The sequence below is a fragment of the Dermochelys coriacea genome, chromosome 5 (assembly GCF_009764565.3).
Source record: "Dermochelys coriacea isolate rDerCor1 chromosome 5, rDerCor1.pri.v4, whole genome shotgun sequence".
Classification (NCBI taxonomy): Eukaryota; Metazoa; Chordata; order Testudines; family Dermochelyidae; genus Dermochelys; species Dermochelys coriacea.
Window position 1 is genome coordinate 122,136,991 of NC_050072.1, and position 13,044 is coordinate 122,150,034.

The window sequence follows — 13,044 nt, forward strand, 5'->3', positions numbered from 1 at the left end:
TGTAATAGCTTAATCTTCCTGTGAGCATTTTGGCCAGCATGTAAGCAGTGGCTGCTATAACACCACATGTGACCAGACCACGTGTCTCTGGACTCCATCTTGGGATGTCAGTATTTTTCCACAAACTGGTCTGGGAACCAAGTGTTGAAACCACGGGTTCCCGCCATATGCTACAGCTATATAAGGCAGGGAGTGACATCCTCAGGTGTTCTTCGCTCCCCACACAAGAAGACTCCTGGAAACACCTGAGGAAAAAGACTGAATTTGGGGAAGTGCTGAACCCAGGCTAAAGGGATTTCTAGGCTGTGTATGAAAGATTCGGGATTCCAAGCTGTAAAGTAAGTGCAACTTGTCCCTTAAGAATCTGCAACCTGCTTGTATCATCAGCCAGGGTGAGAATTTGCTAATTCATATCCTATCTTTCTAGTATCTTAGACTTAGTTGGTGGTTTTGTTTATTTACTAGGTAATCTGCTTTGATCTGTTTGCTATCACTTATAATCACTTAAAAACTATGTTTTGTAGTTGTTAAACTCGTTTTTGCTTTATCTAAACCAGTGAGTTGGAGTTAAGTGCATGGGAAATCGTATCTCAAGTGGCAAAGACTGTTGCAGGTTACTCTCCACATTGGGTGGGGTGGGGGGTGAACTCTATGAGCTTACACTGTAGAGTTCCCTGTGCAACACAAGACGGTATAATTCTGGGTTTATTCTCCAGAGGGGGTGCATGCCTGGGGAGCTGAGAGTTATGTTGGCTTTAACCTTTCTACTGTTGGTTCTTGCAGTTGCTAGTCAGAGAGCCTGCATATAACTGCAGCTGGGTGTGTCCCTACTTGTGTGAATGCTGGCGGAACTGTAGGACCAGGAGCGGGTCTGCAGCTGGTCACAGCAGCAGAGTGAGAGAGGGAGCCCAGGCTGGTACCCCAGTTTCAGTTGGCACCCAGCGGGGGGAAGAGACCTGTCACAGGACTTATACTGATTTACACCAACTGATGAGCTGGGGTGAAATACTGGGTCCATTGAAGTTAATTGTGAAACCCCCATTGACTTCACTGGGGCTACGATTTCACCGCTTTAAAATATTTCATAAGCAAATATATTACATGTTAAATTATTTTATTACAGACAGATATGATTGGTAGCATTCCCTCTGAATGATCAAGTTACTGATAGGTTTCAGAGTAACCGCCGTGTTAGTCTGTATTCGCAAAAAGAAAAGGAGGACTTGTGACACCTTAGAGACTAACAAATTTATTTGAGCATAAGCTTTCGTGAGCTACAGCTCACTTCATCAGATGCATTCAGTGGAAAATACAGTGGGGAGATTTTTAAGATACAGAGAACATGAAACAAAGGGTGTTACCATACACACTGTAAGGAGAGTGATCACTTAAGATGAGCTATTACCAGCAGGAGAGCGGGGGGGTTGGGGGGGGGAAACGGGAAGAAAAGCTTTTGTGGTGATAATCAAGGTGGGCCATTTCCAGCAGTTGACAAGAACGTCTGAGGAACAGTGGGGGGTGGAAATAAACATGGGGAAATAGTTTTACTTTGCATAATGATCCATCCACTCCCAGTCTCTATTCAAGCCTAAGTTAATTGTATCCAGTTTGCAAATTAATTCCACTTCAGCAGTCTCTCCTTGGAGTCTGTTTTGAAGATTTTTGTTGAAGAATAGCCACTCTTAGATCTGTAATTGAGTGACCAGAGAGATTGAAGTGTTCTCCGAATGGTTTTTGAATGTTATAATTCTTGACGTCTGATTTGTGTCCATTTATTCTTTTACGTAGAGACTGTCAGGTTTAACCAATGTACATGGCAGAGGGGCATTGCTGGCACGTGATGGCATCTATCACATTGGTAGATTCGCAGCTGAACGAGCCTCTGATAGTGTGGCTGATGTGATTAGGCTCTATGATGGTGTCCCCTGAATAGATATGTGGCAGAGTTGGCAACGGGCTTTGTTGCAAGGATAGGATCCTGGGTTAGTGGTTCTGTTGTGTGGTGTGTGGTTGCTGGTGAGTATTTGCTTCAGATTGGGGGGCTGTCTGTAAGCAAGGACTGGCCTGAGTCCCAAGATCTGTGAGAGTGATGGGTCGTCCTTCAGGATAGGTTGTAGATCCTTGATGATGCGTTGGAGAGGTTTTAGTTGGGGGCTGAAGGTGATGGCTAGTGGCATTCTGTTATTTTCTTTGTTGGGCCTGTCGTGTAGTAGGTGATTTCTGGTTACTCTTCTGGCTCTTTCAATCTGTTTCTTCACTTCAGCAGGTGGATATTGTAGTTGTAAGAATGCATGATAGAGATCTTGTAGGTGTTTGTCTCTGTCTGAGGGGTTGGAGCAAATGCGGTTATATCGTAGCGCTTGGCTGTAGACAATGGATCATGTGGTGTGGTCTGGATGAAAGCTAGAGGCATGTAGGTAGGAATAGCGGTCAGTAGGTTTCCGATATAGGGTGGTGTTTATGTGACCATCACTTATTAGCACCGTAGTGTCCAGGAAGTGGATCTCTTGTGTGGACTGGTCCAGGCTGAGGTTGATGGTGGGATGGAAATTGTTGAAATCATGGTGGAATTCCTCAAGGGCTTCTTTTCCGTGGGTCCAGATGATGAAGATCTCATCAATGTAGCTCAAGTAGAGTAGGGGCATTAGGGAATGAGAGTTGAGGAAGTGTTGTTCTAAGTCATCCATAAAAATGTTGGCATACTGTGGGGCCATGCGGGTACCCATTGCAGTGCCGCTGATTTTAAGGTATACATTGTCCCCAAATGTGAAATAGTTATGGGTGAGGACTGATGTCTGATATTGCCAGTGAACAATGGTTAATGGTTATATTTATTTATTGTTATTTATTTTTTGTTAATTCTTGTTTATTTGTTTAACCCATTTTAATCACTGGGAATTGAGCTCCTGAATTCAGTGAAAGCTGGGCTCATATATCCAGTACTGACAGAACTGGGCCAAATTCTGCTTTGAGTTACACTTGTGTAAATCCAGAATAACTCCATTTGGCCCCGATTCACACCTCATGTAAGGAGGCTATATGTTTGGGAAATATTTTGTATCAGATACATTTAGGTGAAGATACATTTAATGTTTCTTGAGTCTCTGTAGCTGTTGAGGCTAGTTTATTTTCACTGAAGCTTTTACTCATTACAGCTGCTGGCTGTAATGGATGGCCCTGGAGAAGGAAATCCTCAGTTTAGACTCAAAACAAATGTATTGTGGGTAGTGACAACCCAAGCTTCCCCAAAGTGCCCACACCAATCTGAGAGAGAAGGTGGGTGAGATAATATCTTTTATTGGACTGGTACAAAAGAGGAACTTTCAAGCTAAACAGAGCTGCTTCTTGAAGTCAATGAAGACCAGGCACTTCAGCTTTACCATGAGGTAAACTTGTCAAGGTCAGTCCCATTTGGGAGGCACAGAGCTGTTTACCTCGTGGCAAAACAAAACTGCCTTGTCTTCACTGTGTATTTACCTCAAGGTAGCTCATGCATGTTAATTATGCTAAAGTAAATATGGCACCATTTGTAGCAGTGAAGACAAGACTGAGGAACAAACTCTAGAGGAGAGAAGGTCACCTTTCAGCAAGGTATTTAAGCAAGTGCTTAACTTTAAGCCTGTGAGTTACCCCTCTGAAGTCAATGAGACTACTCAAGAGCTTAAAGTCACCATATGCTTAAGTACCTTAATGAATCGGGGCCTTAGTTTCCATGGTGCATTCAACCCTTGGCTTCTTTTTGGGACTGACAAGGGTGTTTTTGTGCTGTGGACTCACTCGACTGAGGCAACCAATATGGATGTTCCTGTTGGTAACAACCTAAACACTAACATGCTCATGCTACGGTTTCTGAGCACTGCCCTGCCACTTTGCCCTCTCCCCTCCTTTGCCCCAGTTGCTTGCTTGCTTGGCTGATTTTTGCACTCACTATATTACTTACTTCACAGACAGATTTGAAGGCTCACACTTTCAGCACTGCTGGCACAATGGGGATGTCAGTGCTGAATGCTCTGTTTTCTGCCACCCCAATCCAGTTCCCTTGTGGGGGAACCTCAGGGGCTGAGTTCTCGCCAAGTAGGCAAAGTTTATACTTGTATCTGTGCTTGAATCTAATTACCGTTCTGGGTGGTGATGGTGGGGGTAAGATACGCAAAAGAGCTACTTCCAGCTGAGAGGTAGCTGTTTGCTCAGTTGCTAAGGCTGCCTCCTAGCTTCAGCTGAAAAGCTGCTGCTTATGCACCTCCAGGGTTTTGGGTTGACTCTCATGAATGGTAACAGGGAGGGGACACGCAATGGGCCAAATTCACCACAAATATAACTAGGTGCAACTCCACTAACTTCAGTGGAGTTTGATATGCCAGTGCTGGGCACGCCACTAATAGATTAAGTCAGTTTTACCAGCTGGGAGACTCAATAGTCTGAACAATTAGAAGATATGATTGCAATCAGATATTATAGTTACAATTAAGTTTTCTTGGCTTATAATACTGCAAGGGTTTTAAAAAATGTCTGTATATTTCAACAGATTTAATTGGAATTCCATCAATGCACCATTAACTTAGTGACCCCACTGAAACTTCAGCCCTTGAACTGGTGAAAAATAGACCTAAAATATCAACAAATGGCATGGAAAAATCTCTGCCTTTTTTTGAGTGGGACTGCAGATGGTTTATGCTGGAAAATAGCAGCTAAGTAAGGAGTACGCAGACTGTTTTTGCAGCATGAGTCTGTAAATCCCACAGGGCAGTGCTGCAAAAAGGGAAGTTGCTATCTTGCTCTTAGGTGACTCCAGAGGGAAAAGAATGGCTCAGAGGATTGGTAATGGGCTACTGAGCCCTTCTTCTCTGGATCAGCGCTTCAAATCCAGGCCAGATCAGTTATCAGTGAAAATTGCTTCTTTCAGGTGCCTAAGCGAAATGAGTTTGATAGTGTAAGTGTGGTTCCTAGAGTCTGGGTCACAGGAGTCTATACCTTCCAGGTTAATGGTTTCAGCAGCAAGGCCAGAGACAGGGATACGGAAATACAGTTGGCCTGCTAAGACAGGGCGCTTAGGCACTGTACTGCAAGCATACAGCTAAGGGATCATCACTCTCATATAAAAATGCCCTGGAGAGCCAAAGGAAACTTCCAAGGGCCAAAAACAACAAGGAGTCTGGTGCACCTGAAAGACTAACAGATGTATTTGGGCATAAGCTTTTGTGGGTAAAAAACCACTTCTTCACTTCACTTCAGTTGCATCTGGAAGAAATGTTTTTTTACCCACGAAAGCTAATGCCCAAATACATCTGTTAGTCTTTAAGGTGCCACCGGACTCATTGTTGTTTTGTGGATACAGACTAACCCGGCTATCCCGATACTTGATACCTTCCAAGGGCCAGCGTCTCATCCACAGAAGTAGCTCCAAACATAAATGTACAGGTCTAATTGGACATATACACAGCAGGATGATTTTTTCATCAGCTGCCTACCAGTGCACCTCTGTCTCTGGCAGAATACTGTATCTGGTCAATAGAGAAGGTGAACATGTGCAAAGAGCTGACATCTAATACACTAGGAGCTGAGGAATCAGCAGGCTTTGGGAAGTTTGCACTTTCTTCCAGAGATGCCAGCTGTTCACGATGTTCAAGATTCATATTTTGTACTGAACTTCCCGTACCACTTGCGACAGCCTGAAGGACTCGGAGTGCAGACAGCTCTGGAAATCAGCCCAGAGTATCCATCTGCTCCTATAATTTACAGTGTGGAATGAGAGAAAGGGCGGCAAACTGCAGCATTTGAAGTCACTGTAATAGCTATTGGTGATTGCTGCCTGTAAATCATTCCACGGTCCATCCCATGACTGCCTAGTGCAGGCCAGGACTCCTGGGGACCTTGTGCTATGACACTAGTCACCACAGGTTGTGTTAACCCATCTGGAAGTCAGAGAGCCTGCAAGAATTCCTGGAACTGTCTGATCCCAGCCAGCTAAATAAAGATCATTGCTGGGTTCACAGCAGACCCCTGTCTCATCTTTGCCTTAGAAGAGTGCTACTCCACCTACCCAAAGAAATCTAGATGCTGGCACACTGTAAAGTCCACAAAAGCACCAATGATATGGTGAGCTGATCCATCCAGAGCATGAACCAGATGGTTGACATTAGAGGGGCTGAAAGGCAATCAAGCATATTTGAAAGGACTCTGAAACACAGAGATCATTATTGGTTTCAGAGTACCAGCCATGTTAGTCTGTATTCGCAAAAAGAAAAGGAGTACTTGTGGCACCTTAGAGACTAACAAATTTATTAGAGCATAAGCTTTCGTGAGCTACAGCTCACTTCATCGGATGCATTTGGTGGAAAAAACAGAGGAGAGATTTATATACACACACACAGAGAACATGAAACAATGGGTTTATCATACATACTGTAAGGAGAGTGATCACTTAAGATAAGCCATCACCAGCAGCAGGGGGGGGAAAGGAGGAAAACCTTTCATGGTGACAAGCAAGGTAGGCTAATTCCAGCAGTTAACAAGAATATCAGAGGAACAGTGGGGGGTGGGGTGGGAGGGAGAAATACCATGGGGAAATAGTTTTACTTTGTGTAATGACTCATCCATTCCCAGTCTCTATTCAAGCCTAAGTTAATTGTATCCAGTTTGCAAATTAATTCCAATTCAGCAGTCTCTCATTGGAGTCTATTTTTGAAGCTTTTTTGTTGAAGTATAGCCACTCTTAGGTCTGTGATCGAGTAACCAGAGAGACTGAAGTGTTCTCCAACTGGTTTTTGAATGTTATAATTCTTGACGTCTGATTTGTGTCCATTCATTCTTTTACGTAGAGACTGTCCAGTTTGGCCAATGTACATGGCAGAGGGGCATTGCTGGCACATGATGGCATATATCACATTGGTAGATGCGCAGGTGAACGAGCCTCTGATAGTGTGGCTGATGTGATTAGGCCCTATGATGGTATCCCCTGAATAGATATGTGGACAGAGTTGGCAATGGGCTTTGTTGCAAGGATAGGTTCCTGGGTTAGTGGTTCTGTTGTGTGGTGTGTGGTTGCTGGTGAGTATTTGCTTCAGATTGGGGGGGTGTCTGTAAGCAAGGACTGGTCCGTCTCCCAAGATCTGTGAGAGTGATGGGTCGTCCTTCAGGATAGGTTGTAGATCCTTGATGATGCGTTGGAGAGGTTTTAGTTGGGGGCTGAAGGTGATGGCTAGTGGCGTTCTGTTGTTTTCTTTGTTGGGCCTGTCCTGTAGTAGGTGACTTCTGGGTACTCTTCTGGCTCTGTCAATCTGTTTCTTCACTTCAGCAGGTGGGTATTGTAGTTGTAGGAATGCATGATAGAGATCATTATTGTGTCTGTCTTTTCCTGCCATTCTCGCTAGGCTTTTCTCCCCCGGGTAATTAAGCCTTGTCAGTATAAAATGAACAGGACTTGTGGTTGCTGAGTAGGGCTGTTCATCTGGGTTCTGAGGGAATCCAAATGAAGCTGAATCTCTTGGTATTTAGTTAACCCAACATCCCAATATTTATCATTGTGTTTTTGCATGGAACAATTTTTTTTTTCAACATCAGGACTCATTTATGGGACTGAAGTAATGACGGATGTGATCTTCTTGTTTTATTTCCACTTTCACAGCTGTGGCTGAAACATAAATTCCCCCAAACCAAAGCTCAATGGGACTCATGAGAATGGGCAGCTAAGGACCAGATTTTCAAAAGGGCTCAGGGGGTCAGATTGGCAAGTACTCAGCACTCACAGCTATGGTCAGATTTTCAAAATTGCTCAACTCCCAATGTGCAGAAAATCTGGCCACTTATCAGGGTATCTGAGCAGGAGGTGGGTTCTTTTGAAAATCTGGCATTAAGATGCTGCCCAGTTGGCAAGAGGGCCAATAAAAATAAGAACAGCCATCCTGGGTCAGACCAGTGATCCATCTAGCCCAGTATCCTGTCTTCCGACAGTGGCCAATGCCAGTTGCTTCAGAGGGAATGAACAGAACAGGGCAATTATCGAGTGATCCATCCTCTGTCATCCAGTTCCAGTTTCTGGTAGTGGGAGGTTTAGGGAAACCCAGAGCATGGGGTTGTGTCTCTGACCATCTTGGCTAATAGCCATTGATGGCCCAAATATCCATGAACTTATTTAATTATTTTTTAACCCAGTGCTACTTTGGCCTTCACAATATCCCCTGGCAATGAGTTCCACAAGTTGACTGTGTGTTGTGTGAAGAATTACTTTCTTTTATTTGTTTTAAACCTGCTACATATTTGTTTATTTGTCAGACACCATGAGTCTCAAACCCAGGCCTGCAGAATGGGAGCCTTACCCTCTGCAATGTGGAGCTGCAGCCTCTGGTGTATTTACTTACAGCACATACTGTCACTGGGTTTTTGTTTTTTTTCATTTATATGGTTTTCTGAAACAATATGAGACTACATTTTTGATGCTTTGTGTTACCATCAGTCATGATTTTATCATGTGTCTCGTGCTATTTGATATTTTACTTAAAGCACCAGCTCCTGGAGTCATGTGAATATGTGAGAATCTCATTTTTATAAAAAGTAAGTTTCTAGCCTTCCTGGTAGTGTAGAAAAACTTGAAAATATGATTCAAGTCCATCCTAAAGGCTCAAAAACAAGAAGGCAAATAAAAACCAAAGCATTATGATTATATAAAATCTCATAAGTTTGGGGACAGGGAATTTTTGAATGTTTGAGGTTGGCAATACTGGATGCCCATATACCTTATAAGTTCATTGTTTTTTAAACAATGAATTTGATATATTTGGTCCTTTCTCAGCACAGAGCCTTTCTCAGCACAAAAGTGGGAAGCAGATCAGAGGATGAGCCCAGGACTGTCCACTGAGGGACAGCCAGCCATTGGGAGGCTGAGATCATCAGACCTAAGCTGCAGGTTGGGGGCAGCCTCTGACAGGATCCAGTCACTAGTAGAACAACCAGTCAGCAAGAAGTCACAGCCATCCAGCCCTAACTGTAAGGAGAGATCCAGCTACAAAGGGAACTTGGACACTAGAGCAACTAGCCCAGTGGGAGACAAGGACCTGGCAGCCAGGAAAACCCAATCAGTGGGAGCTATAGCAGGAAGGAAACCACATAGCAGGGCATTTTGGGGTCAAGCCAGCAAAGGGAGATCAAAGAGCCAACTTGTAGTGGGGATCCGTAGCTTGGCCACACCGGAACAAATTGACCAGACTGGTCTAACCAGGAACCAAACTGGGAATGGGCAGCCCACTGAGAAACCAGGTCAGTGGGGCATGTCTAGGACCAGACGTGTACATGTTAGGATTTTGCCTCTGTGCTGGGAAACACCCATATGCTTCCTCTGTAAGAAAATAGAGTATTTTATATGTGCACTAGTAATAGATCTGTAAGCTGCAGAGAGGTGGCCTGGCTTGGGGCAGAGGTGTCTGTCAGCCTGGTGAGTATGCTGAGTCTTTGGGCTAAAAGGGGTGGGCAAGTTTTTCAAATTGTTTCGAAATAATATATTACACCTGCTGTTCAAATAATGCTAATATTAATGTGCTGATACCATACTGTATATCTGACACTTCATACTGTAAGGAACTAACATGACGGATAATAGTAACAACGGTGAACCTTGACAGAGGTTCTATGACATCAGTGGGGCCATATTCCATCCATGAGAATAAATCAAGAAAAACTGGTTCACACTGGGTAACATTTTCAGAAGTGCCTAGGTTCCATTTTCAAGAGAGACACAGGCCTGGTCTACACCTAAACCGTAGGTCTATTTCACTACATTGCTCAGGGCTGTGAAAAATGACACTGTTGTAATGAAAAATGACACTGTGACAATGTTGTAATTAGGTCAACCTAACCACTACTGTAGATGCAGCTAAGGTGATGGAACAATTCTTCTGTCAACCTAGCTACCGTCTCTTGTGGAAAGGATGTTTTCCATTTCTGTAGTATTTGTGTATGCTACAACGCTACAGTGGTGTAGCTGCAGCGCTGCATCTGTACCACTGTAACACTTAGCATAAGAACGGCCTTACTGGGTCAAACCAAAGGTCCATCTAGCCCAGTATCCTATCTTCCAACAGTGGCCAGTGCCAGGTGCCCCAGAGGGAATGAACAGAACAGGTAATCATCAAGTGATCCATCCCCTGTCGCCCATTCCCAGCTTCTGGCAAACAGAGGGTAGGGATACCATCCCTGCCCACCCTGACTAATAGCCATTGATGGACCTGTCCTCCATGAATGTATCTAGTTCTTTTTTGAACCCTGTTATAGTCTTGGTCTCACAACGTCCTCTGGCAAAGAGTTCCACAGGTTGACTGTGCACTGCGGGAAGAAATACTTCCTTTTGTTTGTTTTAAACCTGCTGCCCATTAATTTCATTTGTTCTAGTGTTCTGAGAAGGACGGTGACCATATTTACCAAGGGGAAAACAGGACACCACCTGGGGTAGCTAAGGACCCCAGCGCTGCACGGGATTGGCCTGAGCTGCTTGCCTGAGCTCCCACCCTCCAGCACAGGGCAGGCATCACTGCCCACCCAAGGCCCCCCTTCTCCCCACGTGGGGCTGGCTTCACTGCTTGCCCAAGCACGCCTGCCCCCCTGCCTGTGTCCTGCCTGCACCCTGCATAGGACTGGCATTGCTGCTCCTCCCCACCCCCGGACCTTCATCCACACCCCACTTTTTTGACAAAAGTGGACATTTGTCCCAGTTGCTCTTGTCAATTAATCAAGTCAGCAACAGCAAACAGGAGAAATGCTCCCTTTTGCCAGAAAAGTTGGGATGGCTGGGACAGGATTTAAGAAAGGGATTGTCCTGACCAAAACTGGACACATGGTCACCCTAAGTAAATAACATTTCCTTATTGACTTTCTCCACACCAGTCATGATATTATGGAGCTCAATCATATCCCCCCTTAGTCGTCTCTTTTCCAAGCTGAAAAGTTCCAGTCTTATTAATTTCTCCTCATATGGAAGCTGTTCCATACCCCCAATCATTTTTGTTGCCCTTTTCTGAACTTTTTCCAATTCCAATATATTTTTTGAGATGGGGAAACCACATCTGCACACAGTCTTATTATCTATCCCTTTCTTAATGATTCTCAATGTTCTGTTCACTTTTCTGACTGCTGCTGCACATTGAGTGGATGTTTTCAGAGAACTATCCACGACTCCAAGATCTCTTTCTTGAGTGGTAACAGCTAATTTAGACCCCATCATTTTATATGTATAGTTGAGATTGTTTTCCAATGTGCATTACTTTGCATTTATCAACACTGAATTTCATCTGCCATTTTCTTGCCCAGTCACCCAGTTTTGTGAGATCTCTTTGTAACCCCAAGGTGCTTGCATCCAAAACAGACAAAGGAAGTATTATTATCATCCCTCTTTTACAGATGGAAGATGGTGGCACAGAGAGATTCACTGACTTACCCAAAGTCTCACAGGAAGTCTGTGGCAAAGCTAAGAAATGAGCTTGGATCCCCTAAGTCCTAGTTCGATGCCTGAATCACAAGACCACCCATCCTCTCTACCAAAGCCTTCTTTAGAGCCTCATTCTACCACCCTTCCTCCCCTTAAGTGGTATTTGCTGTAAGGAGTAGTTCCATGGAACTCAGTCCTACAGAATGATTACTGATAGTTTTGCATGTGAGAGAAAGGACTTCACAGAAAAGCACCCATATAATTAAGGGGTTTAACTACAGGAATACACTGAGCAAAATATTTTTGGAATATATAAACTGATCTAGATAGATGTACATTGATTTGACTATAAAATACACTGATTTGAATATATTTAATTTTTCTTTGACAAGTTAGTTCCTTGCCCTAGGACAATTTTTAATCTGTCTGTTTTTCTTCCAGTGTATTGCTAGGTTGCTTTGGTTCTTATGCATAATAAGTGTTAATGTTTCCTTTACTTATTATGCAATTGAGCGCATACAAATATAAGAAGGCAAAAGAATATGCAAAAAGAAAAGGAGTACTTGTGGCACCTTAGAGACTAACAAATTTATTAGAGCATAAGCTTTCGTGAGCTACAGCTCACTTCATCGGATGCATTTGGTGGAAAAAACAGAGGAGAGATTTATATACACACACACAGAGAACATGAAACAATGGGTTTATCATACACACTGTAAGGAGAGTACTTGTGGCACCTTAGAGACTAACAAATTTATTAGAGCATAAGCTTTCGTGAGCTACAGCTCACTTCATCAGATGCATTTTCCCCGATGAAGTGAGCTGTAGCTCACGAAAGCTTATGCTCTAATAAATTTGTTAGTCTCTAAGGTGCCACAAGTACTCCTTTTCTTTTTGCGAATACAGACTAACACGGCTGCTACTCTGAAACCTGTAAGGAGAGTGATCACTTAAGATAAGCCATCACCAACAGCAGGGGGGGAAAGGAGGAAAACCTTTCATGGTGACAAGCAGGTAGGCTAATTCCAGCAGTTAACAAGAATATCAGAGGAACAGTGGGGGGTGGGGTGGGAGGGAGAAATACCATGGGGAAATAGTTTTACTTTGTGTAATGACTCATCCATTCCCAGTCTCTATTCAAGCCTAAGTTAATTGTATCCAGTTTGCAAATTAATTCCAATTCAGCAGTCTCTCGTTGGAGTCTGTTTTTGAAGCTTTTTTGTTGAAGTATAGCCACTCTTAGGTCTGTGATCGAGTGACCAGAGAGATTGAAGTGTTCTCCAACTGGTTTTTGAATGTTATAATTCTTGACGTCTGATTTGTGTCCATTCATTCTTTTACGTAGAGACTGTCCAGTTTGGCCAATGTACATGGCAGAGGGGCATTGCTGGCACATGATGGCATCTATCACATTGGTAGATGCGCAGGTGAACGAGCCTCTGATAGTGTGGCTGATGTGATTAGGCCCTATGATGGTATCCCCTGAATAGATATGTGGACAGAGTTGGCAACGGGCTTTGTTGCAAGGATAGGTTCCTGGGTTAGTGGTTCTGTTGTGTGGTGTGTGGTTGCTGGTGAGTATTTGCTTCAAAAGAATATGGGAATTAAAGGATAATGAGCCTACATAAAAA